This window comes from Juglans regia, chromosome 3, assembly GCF_001411555.2.
Source record: "Juglans regia cultivar Chandler chromosome 3, Walnut 2.0, whole genome shotgun sequence".
NCBI lineage: Eukaryota > Viridiplantae > Streptophyta > Magnoliopsida > Fagales > Juglandaceae > Juglans > Juglans regia.
The window spans coordinates 24617465-24641533 of record NC_049903.1 but is presented as its reverse complement, the minus strand read 5'-3'; the positions used below and the strand labels follow the sequence as shown (position 1 = coordinate 24641533).

Here is a 24069-nt window from a genome sequence, read left to right as displayed (position 1 = left end):
AGGTTGAGTTTTGGCCACATCTAGACTTCCATAAAGGATTTGAATCAACAACTGCTGCATATTCAATCTATGGATCATATGGATGATTCTCTCATATTAGAGGAGAATTTGAAAATGTGTCTTTCTGAACAATTAAAGAGAGAAGAAATTCCCTGGAGGCAGAAATCAAGGTTGCAGTGGCCGACAACCACGTACCTTAATACAAAATTCTTCCACGTGACTTCCACAATGCGGAGAAGGAGAAATGACATCTCCTTCCTCAAAGACTCTTCCAACTAGTGGATTCATGACTCCACAGAGATAAAATCTACATTTTTGGATCATTTTAGACAAATCTACAATTCTTCATCTCCAACTTATCCTATGGACCTAGAGCAATTATTCCCTGAGAAAATCTCCTCGACTGACAATGAGAATCTTTGTAAAATTCCAACTGATGAGGAAATCCTTGATACTGTAAAGCAAATTCCTTCTTCAAAATCCCCTGGCCCTGATGGTTTCACTGGTTTTTTTTACAAACACTATTGGGAGATAGTCAAGGGAGATCTCAATTGTACTGTCAAGTACTTTTTTGCTCATGGTCACTTTTTGCAAGAACTCAATCACACACATTGCTTTAATTCCCAAAATTGGTTCGCCTAATACCGTTCATCAGTTTAGATCAATCAGTCTTTCAAATGTGTGTTATAAGATCATTGCAAAAATCCTTGCAAACATACTTGAAAAGGTTCTTAAAATCTTTATTTCTCCATATCAATCTACTTTTATCCTTGTGAAGATAATTCAAGAAAATACCATTGTTGCACAAGAAATTTTTCATTTTATGAAAAAAACCAGGAAGAAAAAAGGATTGATGGCAATAAAGATTGATATAGAAAAGGCTTTTGATTTCATGGAATGAGAATTTCTTTTGACTATTCTTAATTGCCTTGGTTTTCACCCAAAATGGATTAACTGGATTAAGACTTGTATTACTACTGTTTCCTTTTTGGTACTCATAAATGGAGAACCATCTGGCCATTTCACTCCTTCAAGAGGACTTAGGCAAGGAGATCCTCTTTCCCTATTCCTTTTCATTATTGGGAGTGAAGTTCTTTCTAGATTGATTACCAGGGAGGAAAGTCTTGGCCTCATTAAAGGTATTAAGATGGGAAGAAATGGCCCTCTTCTCACTCATCTTCTTTTTGCCGATGACTTAATTCTTTTTGGGGAGGCCACTCTCCCAAATGCTTCTTCTTTTCTCAAATGTCTTGACAAATAGTCAGAGTGGTATGGTCAAAAGATCAATAGAGGCAAATCATCAATTCAGTTTAGTAGAACCACTCCTCCCTCTACCATTAGGGAAATTAGATTTGTCATGAATTTCAAGCTGGCCACCAACAAGCTCAAATACCTTGGTCTTCACCTCAATTTGGATAGGTCCAATAAATTTTTTTTTTTTTAGGAAATTAAGGAAAAAATTCAACAAAAATTGTCGGGTCGGAAATGCAAACTTCTCTCCCAAGCTGGTAGAACTACTTTGATTAGATCAGTAGCTTGCTCCATTCCAGCTTATCTGATGTCAAGCATCCTTATTCCAAAAAAAATTGCAATCAGCATGGATAGATCCTTTATGAGATTTTGGTGGGGTTTTAATCCTAATAAGACCCATAACTTTACTCCGAAGTCTTGGGATTCCATTTGTAAACCAAAATCAATGGGGGGTCTTGGCTTAAGGCTCATTTCCAATTTTAACAAAGTTGTCTTGAGTAAACTTAGTTGGTCCCTCCTTCAAAATGATGACAATAGCTCTAGTCTTTGGAAAAAAGTCTTGTCCCATAAGTATTTGAAGTCATCTTCCTGGCTGGAAGTTAAAATCAAGCAAAGTGACTCAAAAATCTGGAAAGGATTAGCAAGACAAAGGGGTTTCATTACCTCCAGTGCTTGTGGTCAAATTAACAATGGGGTAAGCACTAGAGTCTGGAAAGATTGTTGGATCCCCACTATGTCTCCATCCTTACCTGTTCCTTCTTCTCAGGACATTTTCAAGGACCCTGATCTGAAAGTTTCTGAACTTATTTTAGAAGAATGAAGGAGGTGGAACATCCTCTTGCTCCATACTCTTTTTTCTGAACAAACTGTTCATGAGATAAACAAAATACCTCTTGCTCAATACAACTTCCATGATTTGAGAGATAGTTTGAAATGGCTGCATCACTCTAGTGGCAGATTCTCAGTCAAGTCGGCATATGCAGCCATTGTTCACAGTCTTAACAATGTTCATCCCCCTCATGTTTGGAAAAAGCTTTGGTCTCTTCGTATTCAAGACCGTCTCAAACTTTTTGCATGGAAAGTTTTGAACAATATTCTTCCTACAAGGTCCTTACTGCATCACTGCTTCTCTCTCAATAGTGACCAGATTTTCTGTCCAATTTGCCAAACTGAGGATGAATCAACCTCTCATTTATTCTTAAGATGCCCGTATTCAAGAATTTTGTGGAGGCAGTCCCCGTGGCCTTTGAATATTGAAAGCATAATTGGTCAGGATATCAAAGATTGGATTATGGCCATTCTTGACCCATCTACTAATCTAAACATTCAAATTCAGGAAGCTCATAATTTTCAACTCTTTGCTATATTAGCAATGGACTGCTTGTGGTTTTATAGGAATCAGATCACTCATGGCTCAAGCCCAATTCCAATAGAACAATTTGTTAAGGAGGTCTTAAATCTTTACCAGGAACATAGAATGGCTTGGACCTCTAAACTTTCTAGTGGCAACACTATCTGGGAACCTCCTAAAATAGGAAGAATTTCGATCTCCTTTGATGTAGCAGTAAGGCAGGCTGGTAGTACAGCCTCAGTAGTAGGAATGGACCATTTAGGAAATATAGTGGGTTGTGTAACAGAGTTTACCTCTAGTTGTAATCCAAACTATGGAGAAGCCTTAGCAGCTTTTATAGGTGTTAAAAGGGCAACGAGGAACCAATGGGCAAACATCATTCTTGAAGGTGACTAACAGGTGGTAATTTCAGCTTTACAACAACCTCTTCAAATTTCGGATTGGCTCATTGAAGGATGGATAAGAGATTCCAGATTAATATTAAACAGTCTTGAAAGTTGGAAGGCTGTTAAAATACATAGGGATCAGAACTGATGCACGCATACAATGGCGTAGTGGGCTTCTTCAAATGCTTTTTTTGGAGATATACCTCTCATCATATTGCATGAGTGCATGCTCAATTTTCACAGTGGGAAAGATCCACCATCAGATTTTGTACTTGCCTTAGTTTAGTTTCTGGTTTTTGTTTAGAACGGTGGTACTAGTCTGGATAACTTTCTATACCTGAACATTATTTACCTTTTCTTTTCAATGAAGATCTCATAGTTTGGAAGAAAAAAAAAAGTGTCACTTTTGAGATAGGTAAAGATAATTGGAATAGGTAAAATTGGATATGTGTTGTCTGCCCACTGATGACGTAGGCATGACAGCTAGGGTGCAAGTGGTAGGGCCAAGTGATGTGGCAAATGCAAGGTGAGGTGGCAAGTTAAGAATGGTCAAAGTAGGTGCATTGTATCTTTATTCTAAGATAATGTGTACAAGATGAATAATGGTGTAGAACGTATTTAACAACATCCCAACATGTTTTTTGCCGGCATTTTTTAAGATGCCACAAGGGTGAGTTTTTTTAAATAAACTAGGAATTCAAAAAGTGACTAATTCATATTCCTTTTGATCTAAAAAGATTACGGGAGTTACAAATTTCCTATGTCTCATTATCTCTTTTGTTTTCCTATGCAATTGGCCTAAATTATATCATGTTCTCACATCTTGTGAGGATCTGCCAGCGTAACAGTACAAACAACCAATGCGATTGAATGAAAAAAAAAAATGAGGAGCACTCCATGGGATAGTGAAGGAAATTGCTGCAGGTGCTGCAAAGTGCAGCTACTCCAACAATTGGGCGAGCAAGCACCATGTAGACAAGTTGGCAAATATGTCCCTAAGTAAGGTGGAGATGAAAGTCTCGCCCCATGGTAGGCGAGCTAGAAAAGTCCACTATATGCAGACGAGAATGAGGAGCTGAAGAGGTCATTGAATCTTATGAGACAAGAGCTACTCTCACCCAAGATGAGCTACGGTCAAGGACAGACTGTGCCAGATATGAAAGCCTTCCAGAACAACATGGAAGATACTTAGAAGAGTGGTAGTGTCATACGTAGAAACCTATATTTCATCTAAAAGGTCACATCTGGAGTGGGTTTACTGAAAGGATTATGACTCGGGAAGTCATATCATCTGAACCAAGACATATGGCCGGACACCACATGGAAGAACCTCATTCAAGGATGGACTGAGGAGTTGGCAGGCCGTAGGGAACTCTGGACCATGCCCTGGCCGTAGGGGTGTAACCGATTCAGTTTGGTCTGGTTTTGGACAAAATTTGGGACCGAACTGATATACACTGATTTTGCATTTTTGAAAATCGATTATGCACTGGTTACCCTCATAAACTGGTACCTTCAGTTTTACCGGTTTCGGTTTGGTTCGGTCCAGTTTTTCGGTTTTAATAATATTAGTATATATATTAGTATTAGTTATAGTGATTAGAATAACTATATATTAACATTTGTTATAGTGATTTTAATTTATTATAACTATATCATTGATAGAATAGTATTAGTATTACTATATCATTATTTCATATATATTACTTAAAGTATATTATTGATAGTAATATAGTATTAGATTACTAGTATTAGGCCATAAAATGTAAATTATAATTAATATACATTATATACTAATGTATATTAATATTACTAATTTACTAATGTACTTATCAAAAGGAATATATTGAGAATTTATTAGGCTATAAAATGTTATTAATATATATATTATGTTTAAAACATATGATCAAATAAATTCTCATGTTTGATATTAAAATTTTATATTATAAATTATAATAACATTATCTTATATATAATATAAAATATATTATATATAATAGTAAAAAAATAATTTAAAATATATAATATATCGAATCCGCCCGGTCCTAAAAAGTATAGAAACGGAAACTGATTGGTACCGGCTGGTTTTGGAATTAAGGGAACTGGTCCTGGACCAAACCAGTTCCACCGGTTCTAGTCGGTTTGGTCGGTTTTTCGGTTAGAGGACTCATATTCAAACATACCTGAAGCTAGAGATATGTCAGAATAATGTCTGAAAGTCCCACCCTATAAAAGGGATTTAGACATGGGACAACATCTCACTTTTACAATCTTAGACACCTGAGACCTCGCAAAGCCGAAATTTTCGGAGGAAGCAAGGAAGCAGGGATGTGACTGAGTAGCGATCCCAACGATGTGAGGTTGGTTAGCTTTTAAGATAGGACTGGAGAATGTAGGGTAAATGATATGAACCCGCGGGAATGAAATCCCTTGAACCCACAGTCAATTTGAAAACTCCCCAAGAAAGTCAAAGTCAAGTCAATGGATGGAGAACCTAGACCCGATGAGAACTCGTTTCAAGAATCTAGATTATATTAAAATCTAGACCCGTTGAAGAACCCGTCTCAAGAACCCAGATTACAAAGGAGGAATGCCACAAAGGTTGTGATTTATCTTTGATAAGTTCAAAAGTTCAATTAAGAACAAGAGGAGTAAAACTTAACTCACAATGAATAAATTCATCAAATTTCATAAACTTCATAAATTGATTAGAATGAGGCTACATAGAGTATTTAAACCAAAATAAACCCCCATCTTCCAAAAGTGCCCCTGGATGAACAGTGCCGCGGCTACAGTGCCTCGCTACAGTAACTCAGCTACAGTAACCCTAACCCTAGTTCAATAAAATAATAACTTTCTCAACATGCCCTTGCATAGGCCCCCTTAAGTGCTTCTCATAATAAACTCAATTATTCTAAACTAATAAAATATGTTCTTTAAATGAATTAAATAAGTTGAAAGTCTTCAAGTCTCCAAGGCCTTTAAGTCGTGCTGTTGCCCTTTCCATAGCTTATCAAATGAATCAAAGCTGAATCTTCATCATTTAAGCCCTTTAACTTGTATTTGGCCCATCCGGAACTTGCAACGTATCTTTAAGACTAGGCCTACCTTGGTTCCCATTAGTAAATGTTGTATGTAAGAGGCATTTGCATTTTTTGTAACCTACCCCTTTCTGACATGAATAAATCGGTTTTGGGCTTATGTTTATCTTACAATCATTTTCTATTTTCCAAGACTTTGAATGTGTTTGCTGTTTTTCACTAATTCGTGATGTCGGTATGAATATCTATATCTCTGTGTGATTAAGTGTACCGTGGATTAGCCAAATGCTAATTAAAGTCATATTTTAAAGAATGTTCATTAAATTGAGCCTATATTGAATTAGCTAACTACAATTCATCTAAAATGTTAGCTACAGTAAATTCATCTCATTTTTCATATATGAAGAGAACTATAGCATCTTCTGATGTAGAATTCAGAACGGAACAAGAAAATATGCTTGGAATCTCTCCTCGCACACTCTCGGATAAATTATGCTGGAGTCACACCAGTCAATAAGGCAATTTCTGAAAATATAATCAATACCCTCCCTTTATTCATTGAGCAATCTCCTTTAATAGCTACTCAGATTACAAATATAAATTGCAACAAACATAGCTGAAAATCAGCTTTAAGATACCAACGAAATTCAAATTTAAACTAGCTATGATTATCTTTGCATAACCAACAAACAAAACTAAACTTTGAAATTTAAAAATAATGGCCAAGAGATCAAATCTTCAGCCTGGCAGAGTCTTCGAACACGGCTCTCCCATCATTGGTCAGCCACCAATTCCCCCTGCTAAAAAGAACTTGACTCCGACGAGTGAAGCGATTGGTAGAACTCATACAAGTCTGGGTTAAGTCGTTGAAGCTCTTCAGTGCGCACCCATGAACAATAAGATTATGGCCTGTTTTTCCATTTAACCAAGAATTTCTTATATCCCCCCCAACGAGTAGACACAATCTGATCCTCAAGGATTTCTTCCATTTCTTCTTTTAGAGCTGTCTTTGTGGGAAGCTTAGGAACTGCTACTGGAACTTCATATAGTTGCAAATATTCAACATTAACAATGGGATTAATCTGCAAATCATCAGGCAACTCGAGCACATAAGCATTAGTGCCCAATTTCTTGAGAAATTTAAACGGACCTGCCTTCTTTGAATGTAACTTCTGGTAAGTGTGCAATGGGAAATGTTCAAGCCTTAATCTCATCATAACAGAATCACCTTCTGCAAATTCAACATTCCTACGATGCTTGTCAGTTTGCGGTTTGTAGAAATCATTGTTGACTACCAAACGGTGCTTGATTTTTTCACATAATGACTGGATATGATTAGAAAAATCTGCACCACTCTCGCTAACTCTTGAGTTAATCAATTAGGGTAGTAAATCAATAGGCTACCGTGGCTTCATGCCGCAAACCACCTCCAAAGGTGAAATTCTAATAGTCCGATTGATAGAACTATTATAGGCAAATTCAGCATTTGGTAGGATTAAATCCCATGAGGTAACATGATCACGAACTAAACAATGAAGCAAATTTTCGAGACTTCGATTTTCAACCTTCGTTTGGCCGTCCGTTTGAGAATGAAAGGCACTAGAGTACTTCAAACGTGTGCCAAGCTTCGCCCACAATGTTTTCCAAAAATAGCTTACAAACTTCACATCTCTATCACTGACAATTGTTTTTGGTAAGCCATGGAGGCGCACTACTTCTCGCAAGAATAATGCTGCAACTTGAGAATAATCATACGTCTTTGAGCAAGGCACAAAATGTGCCATTTTTGAGAACCTGTCAACAACAACAAACATTGAATCATGACCACGTACAGTCTTGGGTAATCCAAGTATGAAATCCATGCTAGGATCTTCCCAAGGAGCTTGAGGGATGGGTAACGGTGTATATAACCCAGCGTTTGTTTTCGAACCCTTTTCAAGTTGGCACGTGCGACACATCTTGACAACTTTGACAACATCACGTTTTAAGGATGGCCAGAAAAATCGATCTTCCAGTAAGCAGTAGTCTTGTCACGCCCAAAATGACTAGCTAACCCTCCTCCATGAAGCTCTCTAACAAAATGCTCCCTTTAGAGATGAATCTGGAATACATAATTTGCAACCTTTAAACAAGAATCCTTCCTTCAACGAGTAGCCTATATGAGTATCCAGCTTGTTTTGATAGAGGTCAGCAATTATTGGACCAAAGAAGGGATCATCTACATGCATCTTCTTTATCTCATCAAGGCCAATAATAGAAGAGGATAAGATGGAGAGTACATGGGACTGCCTGCTCAGAGCATCTACTACTCTGTTTGCAGTTCCTGTTCGGTGCTTCAAAACAAAGCTGAACTCTTGCAACATATCCACCCAACCAGCATGCTGTGCGTTTATTTTCTTATGGCAGTTAATAAATTTCAAGGAATTGTGGTCCGTAAATAAAACAAACTCACGATGTAATAAATAATGCCTCCAATGCTTCAAGGTTTGAATGAGCGCATAAAATTCGAGATCATATGTTGAATATTTTTTTTTTTAGCTTCATTTAGTTTTTCACTGAAGAAAGCGATTGGGTGACCTCCTTGACTTAAAACCCCGCCTATGCAAACGTGAGAGGCATCACATGCGACTTCAAAAACCTGCTCAAAATTTGGTAACTTCAAAATAGGGGCATTAGTTAATTTTTCTTTGATTTCTTCAAAGGTGCGGGCAGCTGCAAAACTCCATTGAAAGGCCCCTAGTTTCATACCCTTGGTTATGGGTGCCATAATGGTGCTAAAGTTGCGAATAAACTTGCGTTAAAAAGTAGCTAATCCGTGGAAACTTTTCACTTCATGAATGTTCGAAGGTGTAGGCCACTCTTTAACTGCATAGATTTTCTCAGGATCGGCTAGCACTCCTTCTGTTGAGACAATGAACCCCATAAAAGTGACTTGTGAATTAGCAAAAGAGCACTTCTTTAAATTGATGTAAAGCCGCTCCTTCCTTAACACCCGCATGACTTGTCTGAGGTGTTCTTTATGCTCCTCCCTGTCTCTACTGTAAATAAGGATGTCATCAAAATATACAACAACACATCTCCCAGAAAATGGCCTCAACATTTGGTTCATCACTCACATGAACGTACTAGAAGTGTTGGTCAATCCGAATGGCATAACCATCCATTCATATAACCCATCTTTTGTTTTAAAGGCGGTTTTCCATTCATCTCAAGGTGGAATTTGGATTTGGTGGTAACCACCCCCTAATCGATTTTTGAGAATATTGTAGATCCATATAATAAATCTAGCATATCATTTAAGCGAGGAATAGCGAAAGGGTATTTAATAGTTATCTTATTTATAGCTCTACTGTCAATACACATACGCCACGTACCATCCTTCTTTGGAGTGAGTAGTGCATGACACACATAAGGGCTCATGCTCTCCATAATAAATCCCTTTTCTAAAAGATCTTGCACATGTTTCCTCAACTCTTCATACTCTTTTGAAATGAGTTGATATGCCAGATGATTTGGTAGCGTTGAACCTGGAATAAGGTCGATTGCATGTTGAATATCACGCATAGGAGGTAGTTGCCAAAGGAGCTCTTTAGGGGCTAAGTTTGAAAAATCTTGCAAAATAGAGATGAAATCTAGAGGAATTTTATTTTCCTGCATTATAGAAACCTCACGTGAGATTAATAAAAATATAGCTCCCGATTCCTTACTCTCTTCTTCAAACCGACGCATGGACAATGTTCTAGAGGAAGAAGAATCCTCTACCTTTTGAAAATCTGTGATTTTCATGGGTTTTAGTCGTATCTTCTTACTCCCACAAGTTAGTGAATATGAGTTTGAGTACCCATCATATTGTACCTTCCTGTCATACAACCAATGTCTTCCCAAAAGAATGCGACATGCTTTCATGGGCAAAACATCACACCAGACTTGTTCATTGAAGTCTGTTCCCAAAGAGAAAGAGACTAAGCATCTGGTTTTAATAGCCATTGACGTATCATCAATCCAGCAAACTCGATACACTTTAGAGTGAGGTTCTTGCTTCAGCTTCAGTTTCTCGACCAAATCAAGGGATACAATGTTCATTCCACTTCCATTGTCGATGATCAAGTTCATTGCTTTACCTTGATGCTCAACTACGGTATGAAAAATATTTGTGCGCAGCCAAGAGTCGTCTTCATCAGCTTTTTGCTTGTGACCTGTTAGGATTCTTCGAACCATGCAAACGGGCAACTCCAACCCCTCTAACTCCACTTCGAGCACCTCTTCTTCTTCTTTAGCACCTTGAACTACATCTAACTCACCCACCTTGCATTTCCCTGCATGTATTTTCTCCATTTCATCTTCTTCACAAATAAGTGCAAAGCGTTGATTCTTTGTAGGGCATAGTACAACAAAATGCCCTTTTCTCCACACTTATAGCACTCAATTGTACCTCTTTTTGTAGGGCGTAGTGATGGCGACGCTTGAGGAATTTCATTTCTTGGGAAATCTACAACAAGCAACACGAAGAGCAAGCTGGTATGCTTCCTCTAAACTGAATAGCCGCGCCACAGTCAGCTCTTTCCAAATGTCTTCACGTAAGCCAGCCTTAAAATGAGTTAGAGCTTGCCTATCCGTCTCCGTTACCTGGCTATGTATTGTGTGTTCATTGAACTTGGCAGTATAATTTTCTACTGTCAAGTTTCCTTGCCTTAGCGCCAATAATTCTTCAGAAAGAGTCTCCTCATAATCCAATGGTAGGAATTTCTCTTTGAGGCAGAGGTTCATCTCATCCCAATCGGTAATAGGTGGTTGTCTACGTCTATGTAACTGCTCTTCTATACTCTGCCACCATACTCTCACTTGCCCTTTCAATTTCATTCTTACGAACCAAACCTTCTATTCGGTTGCCATATTAAACCATTCAAAATAGTCTTCCAGTGACATTAGCTAATCATGAAAGCTGTTTGGGTCTAAGCTTCCATGATAATCAGGTACATCCACTCTAATTCGCTTAGATGCTTCGTCAAAGTGCTCGTACTCCCTTGGTTGTTGGTATTGCGAAGGGAAATGACCAATGTGACCACCTCCCCGATAACGATTGATCTCATCATTGTTTTCTCCACCTGTACCTCCGTCTTGCTCATTATTGTTGCTCTGGTTCTCTCCATCACCACGATCTTCCTCACGATTTTCCTGGTTAGGAAAGACTTGATTCCATACAACCTCCATTTGTTTAGTAAGGTTGTTGAGTTGATTAGTCATCTGAAGCAATATTTCATCATGTTGCTCTTGCATGAGTCGGTTACTCTTGTTGTATTGTCGTCCCCTTCTTGTACTTATGTTTATGACAAACGAAAGAACCTGTGACTGATGCCAAAAATTGATGTAGAATTCGGAACGAAACAAGATAATATGCTGGGAATCTCTCCTCGTACACTCTCGGATAAATTATGCTGGAGTCACACCAGTCAATAAGGAAATTTCTGAAAATATAATCAATACCCTCCCTTTATTCATTGAGAAATCTCCTTTAATAGGTAATGAGATTACAAATTTAAATTGCAACAAACATAGCTGAAAATTAGCTGTATGATACCAACAAAATTCAAATTTAAACTAGCTACGATTATCTTTGCATAACCAACAAACAAAACTAAACTTTGAAAATTAAAAATAATGGCCAAGAGATCAAATCTCAGCCTGGCAGAGTCTTCGGACACGACTCTTCCATCATCGGTCAGGCACCACCTTCATATTGATATTTTATTATTTTCTATTGCACGGTTGTTTGGGTTTTCCTTCCCGCTAGTGTATCTCACGCCTCATTTCCTTTTCCATCCCGCGGCCATCTCCTTCTTTGCACGACTCCTTCTCTTCTCTTATGCACATTCATTTCCCTACACATTCATTTCACACGACCATCTCATTTCGCATGACCTTATCTACTCATTTGCCCATAGCTCTCTTTTCATTTTTCTTCCCGTAAAATTGCCCACAACTCTCTTTCCAACAGCTGCTCAGAGCTTTTCTCCATATCATATACTAACAACACGGTAAGATCCAAAATCCTAGTGTTATGATCAGTTCATACCAGGAAAGGGGAGCTCGAGATATAGAAGGAAGGAACACATGAAGATATAATCTATTAGTTAATTGTTAGTTAGTCATGTGTTGTGCACGTGTTGATTAAGGGCTTAATATACGTTTATGTCCTCACTTACTAAGAATTACTATAGTGCCCTTGATGTAACGGTCATTAACAATCATAAGACTTCTATAAATACTGAAGCCTTTTCCTATGTATTTCATTGAAAAAGTTAATAAATAAAAGTGTTGGAGGTTCCAGATCCCTCGAAGATTAGCAAGTTATTTTTCCTTTAATTCTAGTCTGTTGCTACAATTGGCATTAGAGCCATTCATAATTCTGGGCAATTTTTTTTTTCTTTTGTCTTACAATGGCATAAGGCACACGGTTCAAAGAATTAGAGAAGATTGTTCTTGGGTTGAAGCAAAATCAAGAACTACAAGAGAAGAGAGTTGCAGATCATCAGAGTGCTCTGGAGGGGTTGAATTAAAAGATGAACCTTTTGTTGGAAGCCATGAATCGAGGAAGAAATGCTCGAAATGGGAATGGCAAGAATGGTGATGGGATCACATTGAAAACTCGACTTTGACTTATGGAATGCAGTTTCGAAGTATTAAGTTGGATTTTCCACGATTTGATGGCGATCAGTTTATTCCAGGAAAGGGGAGCTCGAGATATAGAAGGAAGGAACACAAGAAGATATAATCTGTTAGTTAATTGTTAGTTAGTCATGTGATGTGCACGTGTTGATTAAGGGCGTTTATGTCCTCACTTACTGAGAATTACTATAGTGCCCCTGATGTAACGATCATTAACAGTCATAAAACTTCTATAAATACTGAAGCCTTTTCCTGTGTATTGCATTGAAAAAGTTAATAAATAAAAGTGTTGGAGGTTTCTGATCCCTCGAAGATCAGCAAGTTATTTTTCCTTTAATTCTAGTCTGTTGCTACACCTAGCCTTGATTTTTCTCATTTATTTTGCTCAATTTGTTTGGATTTCCTTGGGTTTGATTTTGTTCATTTTAAATGCATGCTTGTTGAAAGTGGATCTATGATCTGTGGGTGCCTTTGATGTTATTTTCGTTTTTTTTTTTTATTTTGTTGATTTTGTTTAGGCTTGTTTGGGTTCAATTGATGTTATTTTTGTAGGTTATTGGTTTTCATTGTTTGGGTGCCATTGATTTCGTTCATACGTTATGGACAGTAGAAAGGAAAGGATTAACTTAAAGGCATTCTCTGGGTGCCATTGATTAATTAAAACAAATTGGTCCTAAGGCATTAATTAAAGGATTTCATTCATACATTTGGGTGCCTTGATTTTTTTGAGGGGACTATTATGAGCCAGAGGTAATGGAGTTGGCGTCTGAATGTGAAAGGGAAATTGGGTTCTGGGATGGTAAGTAAAACATTTTGCTCTGTAAATGTTTGGCATCTATTATGATTTCCTCAGATGCCAGTAAATATTGAAAAAATAAGCTGGATGCTCAGTAATGGAAACAAATAGCAACTTGTTTCCATTACTGAGCATCCAGCTTATTTGAGCTGCTGTTTGAGCATCCAGCTTATTTCAATTGCTGTTTGAGCTGCTATTTGAGCATCCAGCTTATTTCAATTGCTGGTCGTTTCCATTACTGACCATCTTGCTTATTTTTTCAATATTTTGTTTAAGCTGTTGTTTGAACAAGTGCTTATAGCAGTTGCTATTTGTTTCCATTTACTGAGCATCTAGCTTATAGATGTCATTACTGTATTTTTACAACTTAAATGTCATTACTGTTATACTCATAAAAAAAATGAGAATCAAGGATAGAATCTGTTTTAGAATCTGTTTTTATATATAAGCTGGAATTATGAGTCTAGATATGATTTTGTTCAATTATATGCAAATCAAGTATGGAAACTACATTTGATGAACATCCATTCTTTACCACTATTGCAAAGTGGTGAACAATCTATCTCCAGCACCCCAATGGCCAATTGACATGATAATGTTGTACTCCAAACAACATAATTGGAAGGTGAAAAAAGGCCACCTCGTAAGAAAACACAACAAGGTGTGTCTTTCACTGTAGAGGAGGACAATCTTCTCGTGTCTGCTTGGCTCAACATTAGCATAGATGCTATACGTGGGACAAGCCAAAAATCTTCACAAATGTGGGAGAGAATTAGCGATTATTACAATGAGCATAAAAAACCTAGCATGACAAATCGTTCTGGGGGGTCATTGACCAACGATGGTTCGTGATCCAAAAATGCACAAATAAGTTTTGTGCTGTTGTGGCCTAAGTAGAATCATTGCATCTAAGTGGTGTGATGGTGCATGAGGACAATGTATGAGTTTCTAATTCCATCAATTCTAAAATTTGTTGCTGAAATTCTCTTCTCACATTCTCACTACTTTGTATATTTAGATCGAACGAGCCAAAATCATGTATAAAGAGATTGAGAATGCCACTTACGACATGGAACATTGTTGGTGTCTATTGAGACACCAATCAAAATGGCAGCAACATATGTCCATATTGTCAATGAGAAAGAAACTACATGGGAAACGCCCAGCTATGGTGGAGTCGACTCTACTAGGAGACGACATGATAGATGACAACATAGAGGTCATTTCTGAGAGACCTCTAGGCAAGAAGGTTGAGAAAGAAAAGGAGATAAAGAGGAAGGCTAGAGAATCTTTCGATGCTGAATTTATTGGCCTTAACTAGCATGAGAAATGATATAGCCATCTTCATCTTTGAAAGAAGACAAGCGGTCAGCAATTTGAATGCTGATAGGGCTGAATTACTAGTGGAGAAAAAGAAGAAGAATGATATGGAGAAAAGGAAGATCGATATAAAGATAATGAAGATGGATCTTGCTGGCATGAATGGAATGCAGCAAGAGTATTTCTTGAATCTTCAAAAAGAGATTTTTGAGGATTCAAGAAAGCGATCTCCATCTCCATCTCCATCTCCATCTCAACCTTTTGAAAATGTGTAGCATTTTGTTGGTGTAATTTTTTGGGATTTTGTTCTTATCCACTTAATATTGTAATTAAACACTTTACAATTGGTTTTAGTAGCTGGGTAGTCACATGTGGTTGAAATACATATGACTGGGCAACAACTATTGCCTATGCTATTTTGTGGCCTTTTATTATTTTTGGACTTTAAATATGGGTATCTGTGACTGTTGGCAGCAACTATATGTGAATGTTGTACTCATGAAACTTTTATATTTTGGGTGTTATATATTTTTGATTCAAGTGATGAAACTTGTTGTGAAGCACTACCATCTGTTGGATCATATTTTGGGTGTTATATATTATAGCAAGCAGTGTTGGATTATAGTAGACAGTGATGAAACTTTTATATTTGGTTGTTATATATTTCTGTTTGTGCTATATGTATTCGAATATGCCTCTTATTTAGATGCCTTTGATCTGATAGCCCATGGATCGAGGGTGTTTCCTTCCATTCTTCCTTCATTAAAATTTTCACTTAGATTTGGTTGTTCCTGAAGTTGTCTCTTGTTTTCTGCTAATTATTTGTAGTTACCATTACATATGTTACCTTCTCTAAATATCTTAGCATATGGCTCCAACGATAACGTGAAATCTTTGAGACCTGATTGTCCAATTTGATGACAACTATAAGCATATTTTCTGAGGATGCTTTCCAATTAATGACTATATTTTTTTGTGGATGAGATATTGTAAGCACATTTATGCGACCTTATCAATTGTGTATTTTGGTTTCGGTTTTAAAGTTAAAAACTCTTGAGCCAAATGGAGAGAGAGCTCCAGAGGTCAGTTTTATAACAGGGTCTAGATCTAAATCATAGATTATACTTATGAGATTTTTATTTACACGTGAGATTGTTATATTATAGATTATTGAATTGTAAAAATGAAAATGAATATGATTGTGGGAGGTTATTAAAGATTATGAAAAAATAAAATAAAAAGTTATTAAAAAATAAAAATTAATTAAAGAAATATAAAAAATAAAAAATAAAAATATTTTTTTATTATAAAGAATGTGATGGCTAATCCAATGTAGACTTGAAATTTTGAGTGATTAGTTAAAAGTAAAAAAGTTACATATTAGTCAAATTTTGAAGAATATGATAGCCAATCAAATGCCAATGCTCTAAGTCGTAGTTTGGATAATTCAAATAAGACGAGATTAGGGGTGCTACCCGCATGGTGCGGGGCGGGGGCACCCGCCCCGGTGCCGGGGGGCGGGGGAAAAACCCCCATCCGCCCCGCCCCCCGCCATAATATTAAAAAAAAAAAATTTTTAGTCTAAAAATATTTTTTTAGACCAAAATTATAATATAATTTAAATAATAAATTAAAATTTATAAATATAAAAAAAATTTAAACTCATTAGAGTTAGATTTTGGATTGATTTGGCCTCCTAGGCCAATCTTTATATAGGAGGCCAAGGCAATACAATAGTCATCTTTAAGCAATGTGGGACTTACTACTAAGTCCCACATTGCTTAAAGATGACTATTGTATTGCCTTGGCCTCCTATATAAAGATTGGCCTAGGAGGCCAAAGCAATCCAATGACTTGAATATAATTTTAAGTCTTTTATAAATTGTGTATATTTATATACAATATATTTATTTAATATATATAAATAAAAAAAAATTTTTTAATGTGGGGCGGGGCCCCGCTGGGGTCATCCCGCCCCCGCCCCCGCTATGCTCTCTCTATGCCGGGCGGGGGACCCCGCCCCCGCATGGGCGAAGCGGGTTAGCCCGCCCGCCCATGCGGGGGCGGGGCGGAAGCCGGGCGGGGCAGCGAGGGCGGGGCCCCGCTGCCCACCCCTAGTTTAATTGGTTGGTTGTCTCTTTCATCGCTCTTTCATCTCTATCTCAGATTGGTGTGTCTATGTCATCATTGAAGTTACAGTAACCCATGCTGTCTCTCTCACATTTGGGTGTCGGACCAGGTAAAACTGGTTCTTTTCTTTAACTTTGGGATTGTGTGAGTTGTTAAATTCGTCAAATTAAGGGGTGGGGAACCATGGGTAAAGATTTAAGACTCATCTCGTACTTTTTATAATTTTTTATATATTTTTTCTTCTGCAAATGATTATACCCCATCTTTATATATTTGTTCAATTTCTATTTCATTTATAATTTGAAGTTTTTGGGAAACTATAGATTTTAAATGAAAAAGGAAAAGAAAAGCTGGTTAGCTTTGGTATTTTGTTTAGAACAGAAAAAACATTGTGGGTCTGTATCAAGTATTGAAATACTAATGGTTGCATGTATTAGACCAAAGAGATGCTCAAACTATGCGTTCTTGAATCTGAACGCAAGCCCTAAGTCCGCATCATTCTTGAAAGTGAAAGGATGAGACCTTTTTTGTGTCAGATAAAGTATCATCTCTTTTAAATGATAATATGATGCATCGACTTGCCATTCAAATGATAAAAAGGCCGGGAAAAAAATGAGGGCAAGATCATTGTGTGTTTCTCTTTAGTTACACAAACCCAGAATCTGTTATTAGTAGTTGAACTTCATTTATTTTGTGTTGTAAAATACAGGTGGAAATCGATTAGGCGTAGAAGTTGGTTGTATTGATTCTACTTTAGACCAAACCCAACATGATGATGAGATTTGATATACTCAAAAATTAAAATCATATTGAGTCCATTATTATAAAAATAAATTTGTGACTGACGTACTCCAAGCACTTGATCGTTTGTGCCTATTGCTTGCCCACATTAACTGTGAATTACATTCACAATTTTGCAAATCACTATTTTCATTCTTGTTGTGTGTTACCACTTTCTTTCATTTTTGAGTCTTCAAATATGTGTATTTGTTTGCTGAGGTAGTCCTATTTGGAATTGTCTAGATGGGGAAAGAGTAAGACGATGCATCTCGCATAACATCTTCTGTTACAAATCCATCAACTCAAATATTGTAATATTCTTTCAACAGTGTCGTGTGTTTATTTTATGTGTAATCACTGCCTACTTGGGTTGATTAACATTATGGTGCTATATGTTAGGACATATTGAGACCACCTGATGAGTGTACGAAAGTGCACTCTAAATACCCTATTATTGGACTAAAATGCTAAAATGTTAATAGAAATTATTGGAATTAATGTGTATTCTTGAATTAAGTTTCTATTTAATTTGAGATACTCCTGAGTAGATTTTTATGTTTAATTTCAAAATCTATAAAAGAGCAAGTCCAAACTCATTCAAATTCAAATGACTTTCAAGTAGACAAGACGTTGGAATAATATAAGAACTTTCAATGAGTGTAGAACTATTCAAATAAGGATAATGATGGGGTTTTAGAGTAATTCGGATCAGAGTCTAAAATGTGCTAGGAGATAGAATGGACACACTTTAGTATTTTAATCATAATTTTCTGCTTAAATATCGGATCGATGTGATTCTTAATGCATTGGAAAGCTATCTTAAAGGGCTACAAAGTTTTCTTTAATAAATATTTCCAAATTCAAACTCCTGAAATGCATATGTGGCTGCCAAGTTAAGTCCTAAAATTTAAGCGATTTTGTGTGCGGGAATATGAAGACATTAGGGTTTCTTTCCTACCATTTTTAAGCATATCATTAGCACGAAATTTGGGAGTTCAAAAGAAGGGAGACGACTCAGTTTGAAGGAAGAAGATCTGAAATTAATTTTCATGGTCGCCGTTTGCTCTATTTTTCTCTTGAGATTTTTGTTGTCCATTACATTTATGGATAACTAAATTCTCAAGTAGAGTTAGGGATGGACTTGCACAGTATATGGTATTATTAATTTATTTTTAATTTATATATTTGATTTTCAATTACTAAAACTCTTTTGTTTTAATATTCTCAATTCATTGTTGATGTTTTCTTCTCCGAATAATTATAGAATTTATTCTGTTTATAGATTCAGTCGTACTTTTTCTATTGAATGGATTGACTCTTTGATTATGTTTGGATAAATTATTTTTCTATATTGATTTAATTATTTGCTGCAATATCGCTTCCTGAGTATATTGTCGTCGTTGGATTTTCTCAATAGTGATAATAATGTACGTATTTTAGAGGTGGTGAATGATTTTTCAAAGGGTTATATTTGGTTTAATCTTGGTTTATAAATCTATACATTCCGATTGAGAGTTTTGAGAATTGAGTTCCCAATTGAGTTATTCAATCAATTAAGAATAATTAAAATGCCAGATTTATGCAAGTGATTCCCAACGCTTTACTGTTTGTAAAATTTGAGTACTTTTTCCATTAATCAATTTGCTTCACTTTAATTGTATTTAAAATCATCTTTATTCTTCATTAATCATTTAACATTTTTCTTTAGTTTCTTTATTCCTTTTACTAATGTTTTAATTTGTCTCTCTGTGGAATCAACACCCCAAAGTTGTGCTGCAATTACCATGTTATTCTTTGGGCGTAATCACCACCATATCAAGGCTTTTCAAACTACATGCATGGTTACTACAGTCCAGTGCCTCCTCATGCTTGGTTATCACCTTTTGTGCCTTCTCCAAGTGCCAACTCATATCCATAGAGTAGCCAGGTAATGCATTGGATGGTAAAATAGTCTGTGTGCTTTAATTTTATGAGTTTGAACATTTGTTTTAATTATTTATGTTTTTGTCATTTTTTGTGGTAAAATTATAGCAACACCCATGGAACTCTACTTCTACTGCCTCGTCAAGTTTCGCTGCTTTGAGTAGTTCTGTTGTCTTGTATAGTTTCACCGTACTAGTGATGAGACCTCCTCCAACTGCCTACCCATATCTATGGAGCAAACATGTGATGCTTTTGAGTTTTATTGTGCTTTAACGATACAGAACTTGAACATTTGTTTGAATTATTTCTGTTTTTATTATTTTTTGTGGTGAAATTGCAACAATACCTATAGAACTCTACTTCAGCTGCCACGTCCAATTTCACTGCTTTGAGTAGTTCTGCTGCATTGTATAGCTCTGCTATACCAGTGATGAGACCTCATCCAACTGCTTACCTATACTCATGGAGCAACCATGTGATGATTTGGAGTTTTCATGTACTTAAAATGTTGTTCAAAATTTTTATCTTTTTTTGGTAAATTGCAACAATATCTATGGAACTTTACTTTTCCTGCAATGGATACTTCTACTGCCATATCTACTTCCACTCCAATGTCTAGTTCCAGCTCCCATGCAGTGCCAGCTCTAGTGTAGCTGCTAGCTCTTGTTCTGCTTTACCAGTATTTGTTCATCCAGCAAATATCAATCCATATCCATGTGGCAGTGAGGTGATGCGTTGGATTTTCCACATGTTATGTTTTTTGCATTTTCCACAACATAATTTGTTCTCTCCTAAATTGTAGGAAAATAAAGCACAACAAAGTTACTCTGTTGAAGAAATTAATGAGACCACACTAGACTCAATAAAAGTTGAAGTGCAGTCTATTGCCTCTTTGAGTAATATTGTTGATGCCAAAGAAGATGGCAGTTCCGGGACACTTTATATGCAACCTACTGATGGGGGTAATGTCATCGAGGAGTCAAGGGCAAGGATGTGCTTTGACTTGGAGCCAGATTTGATGTCTTATTATAAACAGTAGGGGAAACGATATAGTTTTGGAATAATGAAATAGAGGAGTAGAAGGGAGAAGGATGAGACTATCAAATATGTCACTCTAAGATGTGCTCGTGGTGACAAGGCACGAAATCAGACGTCAAATGTTTATAAGTCTCAGCCAACAAGCAAGACAGACTGCAAGATAATGATGAATGTGATGTTGAAGGACGGGAAGTTGTGTGTCACATCGGTCTTTAACACACAGTCATGTACTAAATCTAAGAAAATCCCGGTTCTTCAGATGCAATAGAGAAGTTAATGAGTCCGTTACAATGGTGCTGGATACTAATGATCAAGCTGGCATACGAATGAATAAGAGTTTCCAAATTCTTGTGACTGAAGCAGGTGGGTTTGAGAACGTACCATTTGGAGAAAAAAAATTGTTGTAACTATATTGATAAGGCAAGACACGTATGCCTTGGTAAAAGTGGTGCTACTTGAGTATTTTAGAAGACTAAGGAGTAAGAATGATGACTTTTTTGTCCTCATAAATTTAGACGATGATGATAGGATGAGGAATGTGTTTTGGACAGATGCCCGTAGTAGAGAGGCATACAACTACTTTGGAGATGTGGTAACATTCGATACCACATACCTGACGAATAGATATGAAATGTCATTTGCACTTTTCGTGGGTGTAAACTACCATGGACAATCAATCATCTTGGGTGCAGGCCTTATTTCAAACGAGGATATAGAATCTTTTGTATGGTTATTTAAAACTTGGCTTGAATGTATAAATGGAAAAATGCCGAATACTATTCTTACAAATCAAGATCGCACAATGAAAATGCGATCACCATCGTGTTCCCCAACATGCGCCATAGATTTGCTTGTGGCACATATTGCGAACGGTTCTTGAGAAGCTTGGTGTCCCATAGTCAATACAAAAGTGGCCTGAAGAGTAAGTTACTATTTTCTGTCTATGACTCCCTTACTATTGATGAGTTTGAGAATTCTTGGAACGTCCTCATTTCAACATTCAACTTGCATGAAAATGTATGGTTGCAAATCTTATATGTGGAGTGAGAGTTTTGGGTGCTGGTATATTTGAAGAATTCGTTTTGGGCTGGAATGAGTACAACTCAGCGCAATGAGAGCATGAACGCTTTCTTCGATAGCTATATGTATGCTAGGACAAGCCTAAAAGAATTTGTTGGTCAGTTCAACAATGCATTAAAGAAAAAAATGATAATGAAAACCAAACATACTTGCATTCATTTAATTTTATCATTCCTTGCATGTCACACTTAGCACTTGAGAAGAAGTTTCAAGAGGTGTACACAAACGCCAAATTTAGGGAGGTTCAACAAGAAATAATGAGGATGATATATTGTCATTGTCATTTCCAGAAATAAGATAGAGTAATCGCAACTAACTTTGTCAATGATGAAGTTACAGCTAAAGATTTCATCAAAGATGTTACTTATACTTTATACTTTAATGAGCCCAAGTGTGAGGTGAAGTGTGCATGCAGGTTGTTTGAGATGTGAGGGATAATGTGTAGACATATCTTTGCCAGCTTTTCAGGTAGAAAAGTTCGTGAGTTACCAAAAAAGTACATATTTGATCGGTGGAGAAAGAACATAAAACGTAGGTATACTATTATTTCAAATAGTTATGATGTTGCTTATCAGAGGCCTGAAACTATTAGATATAAACGTTCGTTGAAATTTTGTTATGAGGTAATAACAAATGCAGCGTCGTGCTATGGGTATACTGAGGTTGTGGTTGGAAATTTGTATGCGATAAACAAGGTATATCGCACCTCGAAACCCCAGCCCATAGTTTCCAATATTGAAGTAAGTACAGTGAATGCAACCACGAAATGAAGTTCTAAAAAAGTATTAAGTTTCCATGTTGTCAAAGGCAAGGAAAGACTCTTGTCTAAGAGGAGGATGTCGACAATGGAGGAACATGTGAAGAAAATAAAAACTAAGACTGCTAAAAAGCGTAATGATAAGGGAAAAAACATACTACTGAGAGTATATGATAATATATTATATTTCCACTAATTTGTGAACTAAACATTTTTTTTGAATTGTCAGCGGCGTGGATTGGACATCGAACTATTGAAAAGCAGTGGAAGCCAATTCGGCTGATCCATGATGGGGACGCAAGAAAATGTACAAACTTTGTGATGGGCAACAAAAGAAAGTGTACAACAACCAGTCATCGAGACACAAGACAGTGTACAAATCTCAGTGATGGACACTCAAGAAAGTATACAATTACTATATTTAAGTTTTATTGTATTTGTATGTTTTTATGTTGCAAATCTTACTATTTCTACTATTACATTCACAAATGCAACTGGGAATGAATGGAACATAGTCGGAGATGACAGATGAAACACACCAGTTAGATTTTTGTAGCAAGAGTTTAAGCTGAGAATATTGGAGTATGTAGTGTGTTGGTGGTGGTTTGGGATTGAGAATTTGTATTTGGTGGTTTTAGATGTCGTGTGTTGGTGGTGGTTTGAGATATTGTATATTGGTGGTGGTTTTAAATGTTGTGTGTTGGTGGTGGCTTGAGATGTGTGTCAGTGGTTTGAGATTGAGAATTTGTGTTAGGTGGTTTTGGATATTGTGTGTTGGTGGTTTGGGATTGAGAATTTGTGTTTGGTGGTTTTGGATGTTGTGTGTTGGTGGTTTGGATGTTGTGTGTTGACGGTGGTTTGAGATGTGTGTTGGTGGTGATTTGGGATATTTCTTTTTCTTTACTTCTCTAATTTACTTTTTTTATTAATCTCGTAAATTAATGTTATACAAAATGTTCACAAAGACAATGTAATCAATACAATAAAAATTATTAATCAAGGTTGAACACTTGAGGTGCTAATTTGAAACTCAACTAAAGTACTCTAGCAAATAGGTTTTTTTGGTGTTAGTTTGTGTTTTGGAGACATTCCCTTCTGATCTAACCTTTGGTAAAAGGTTCCAGTAGCTTAATCACTCATGCCAAATTTTACATGTTGTGACTGTGATTTGTACTATTTCACTACTTTTCAAGTACTACTAAATTTGGTAGAGAGAGAGTTAAGCTTTTATCATTCTTATATGTTTCAAGTGGCTCCATCTCCATTTGGAAGAACAAGAACAAGGCTAACCAAAAAATAAAGAAGAAAGCATTTCAAGAAGCGGCAGCTTGTATAGTACTCCAATATCAATCAAGAAGAAACTATAATAATTCCATAAACACCTAGCGAAGATACGACAAACAAATAAAGTAGCATCGAGAAGTTTGCCTTCAAACTTTTCCACCTCAGGCTGCAATGATTTTTCAAGGATTAGTGACATAGATTTTAAGGGTGTTGAAGTCCCCTCAAGCGGCTGCTCCACTCCGAAAGTACCACATTTGGGTGATGAT

General features: G+C 36.6%; 1 non-coding gene across 1 annotated transcript; it reads left to right on the top strand.

The window, feature by feature from the left end:
* The first annotated feature begins 15684 nt into the window (after nt 1-15684).
* Nucleotides 15685-15758, top strand: LOC118348112. Its single transcript, XR_004801257.1, has one exon. It is a non-coding gene; the product is annotated as a small nucleolar RNA R66 (small nucleolar RNA).
* Nucleotides 15759-24069: the final 8311 nt, after the last annotated feature.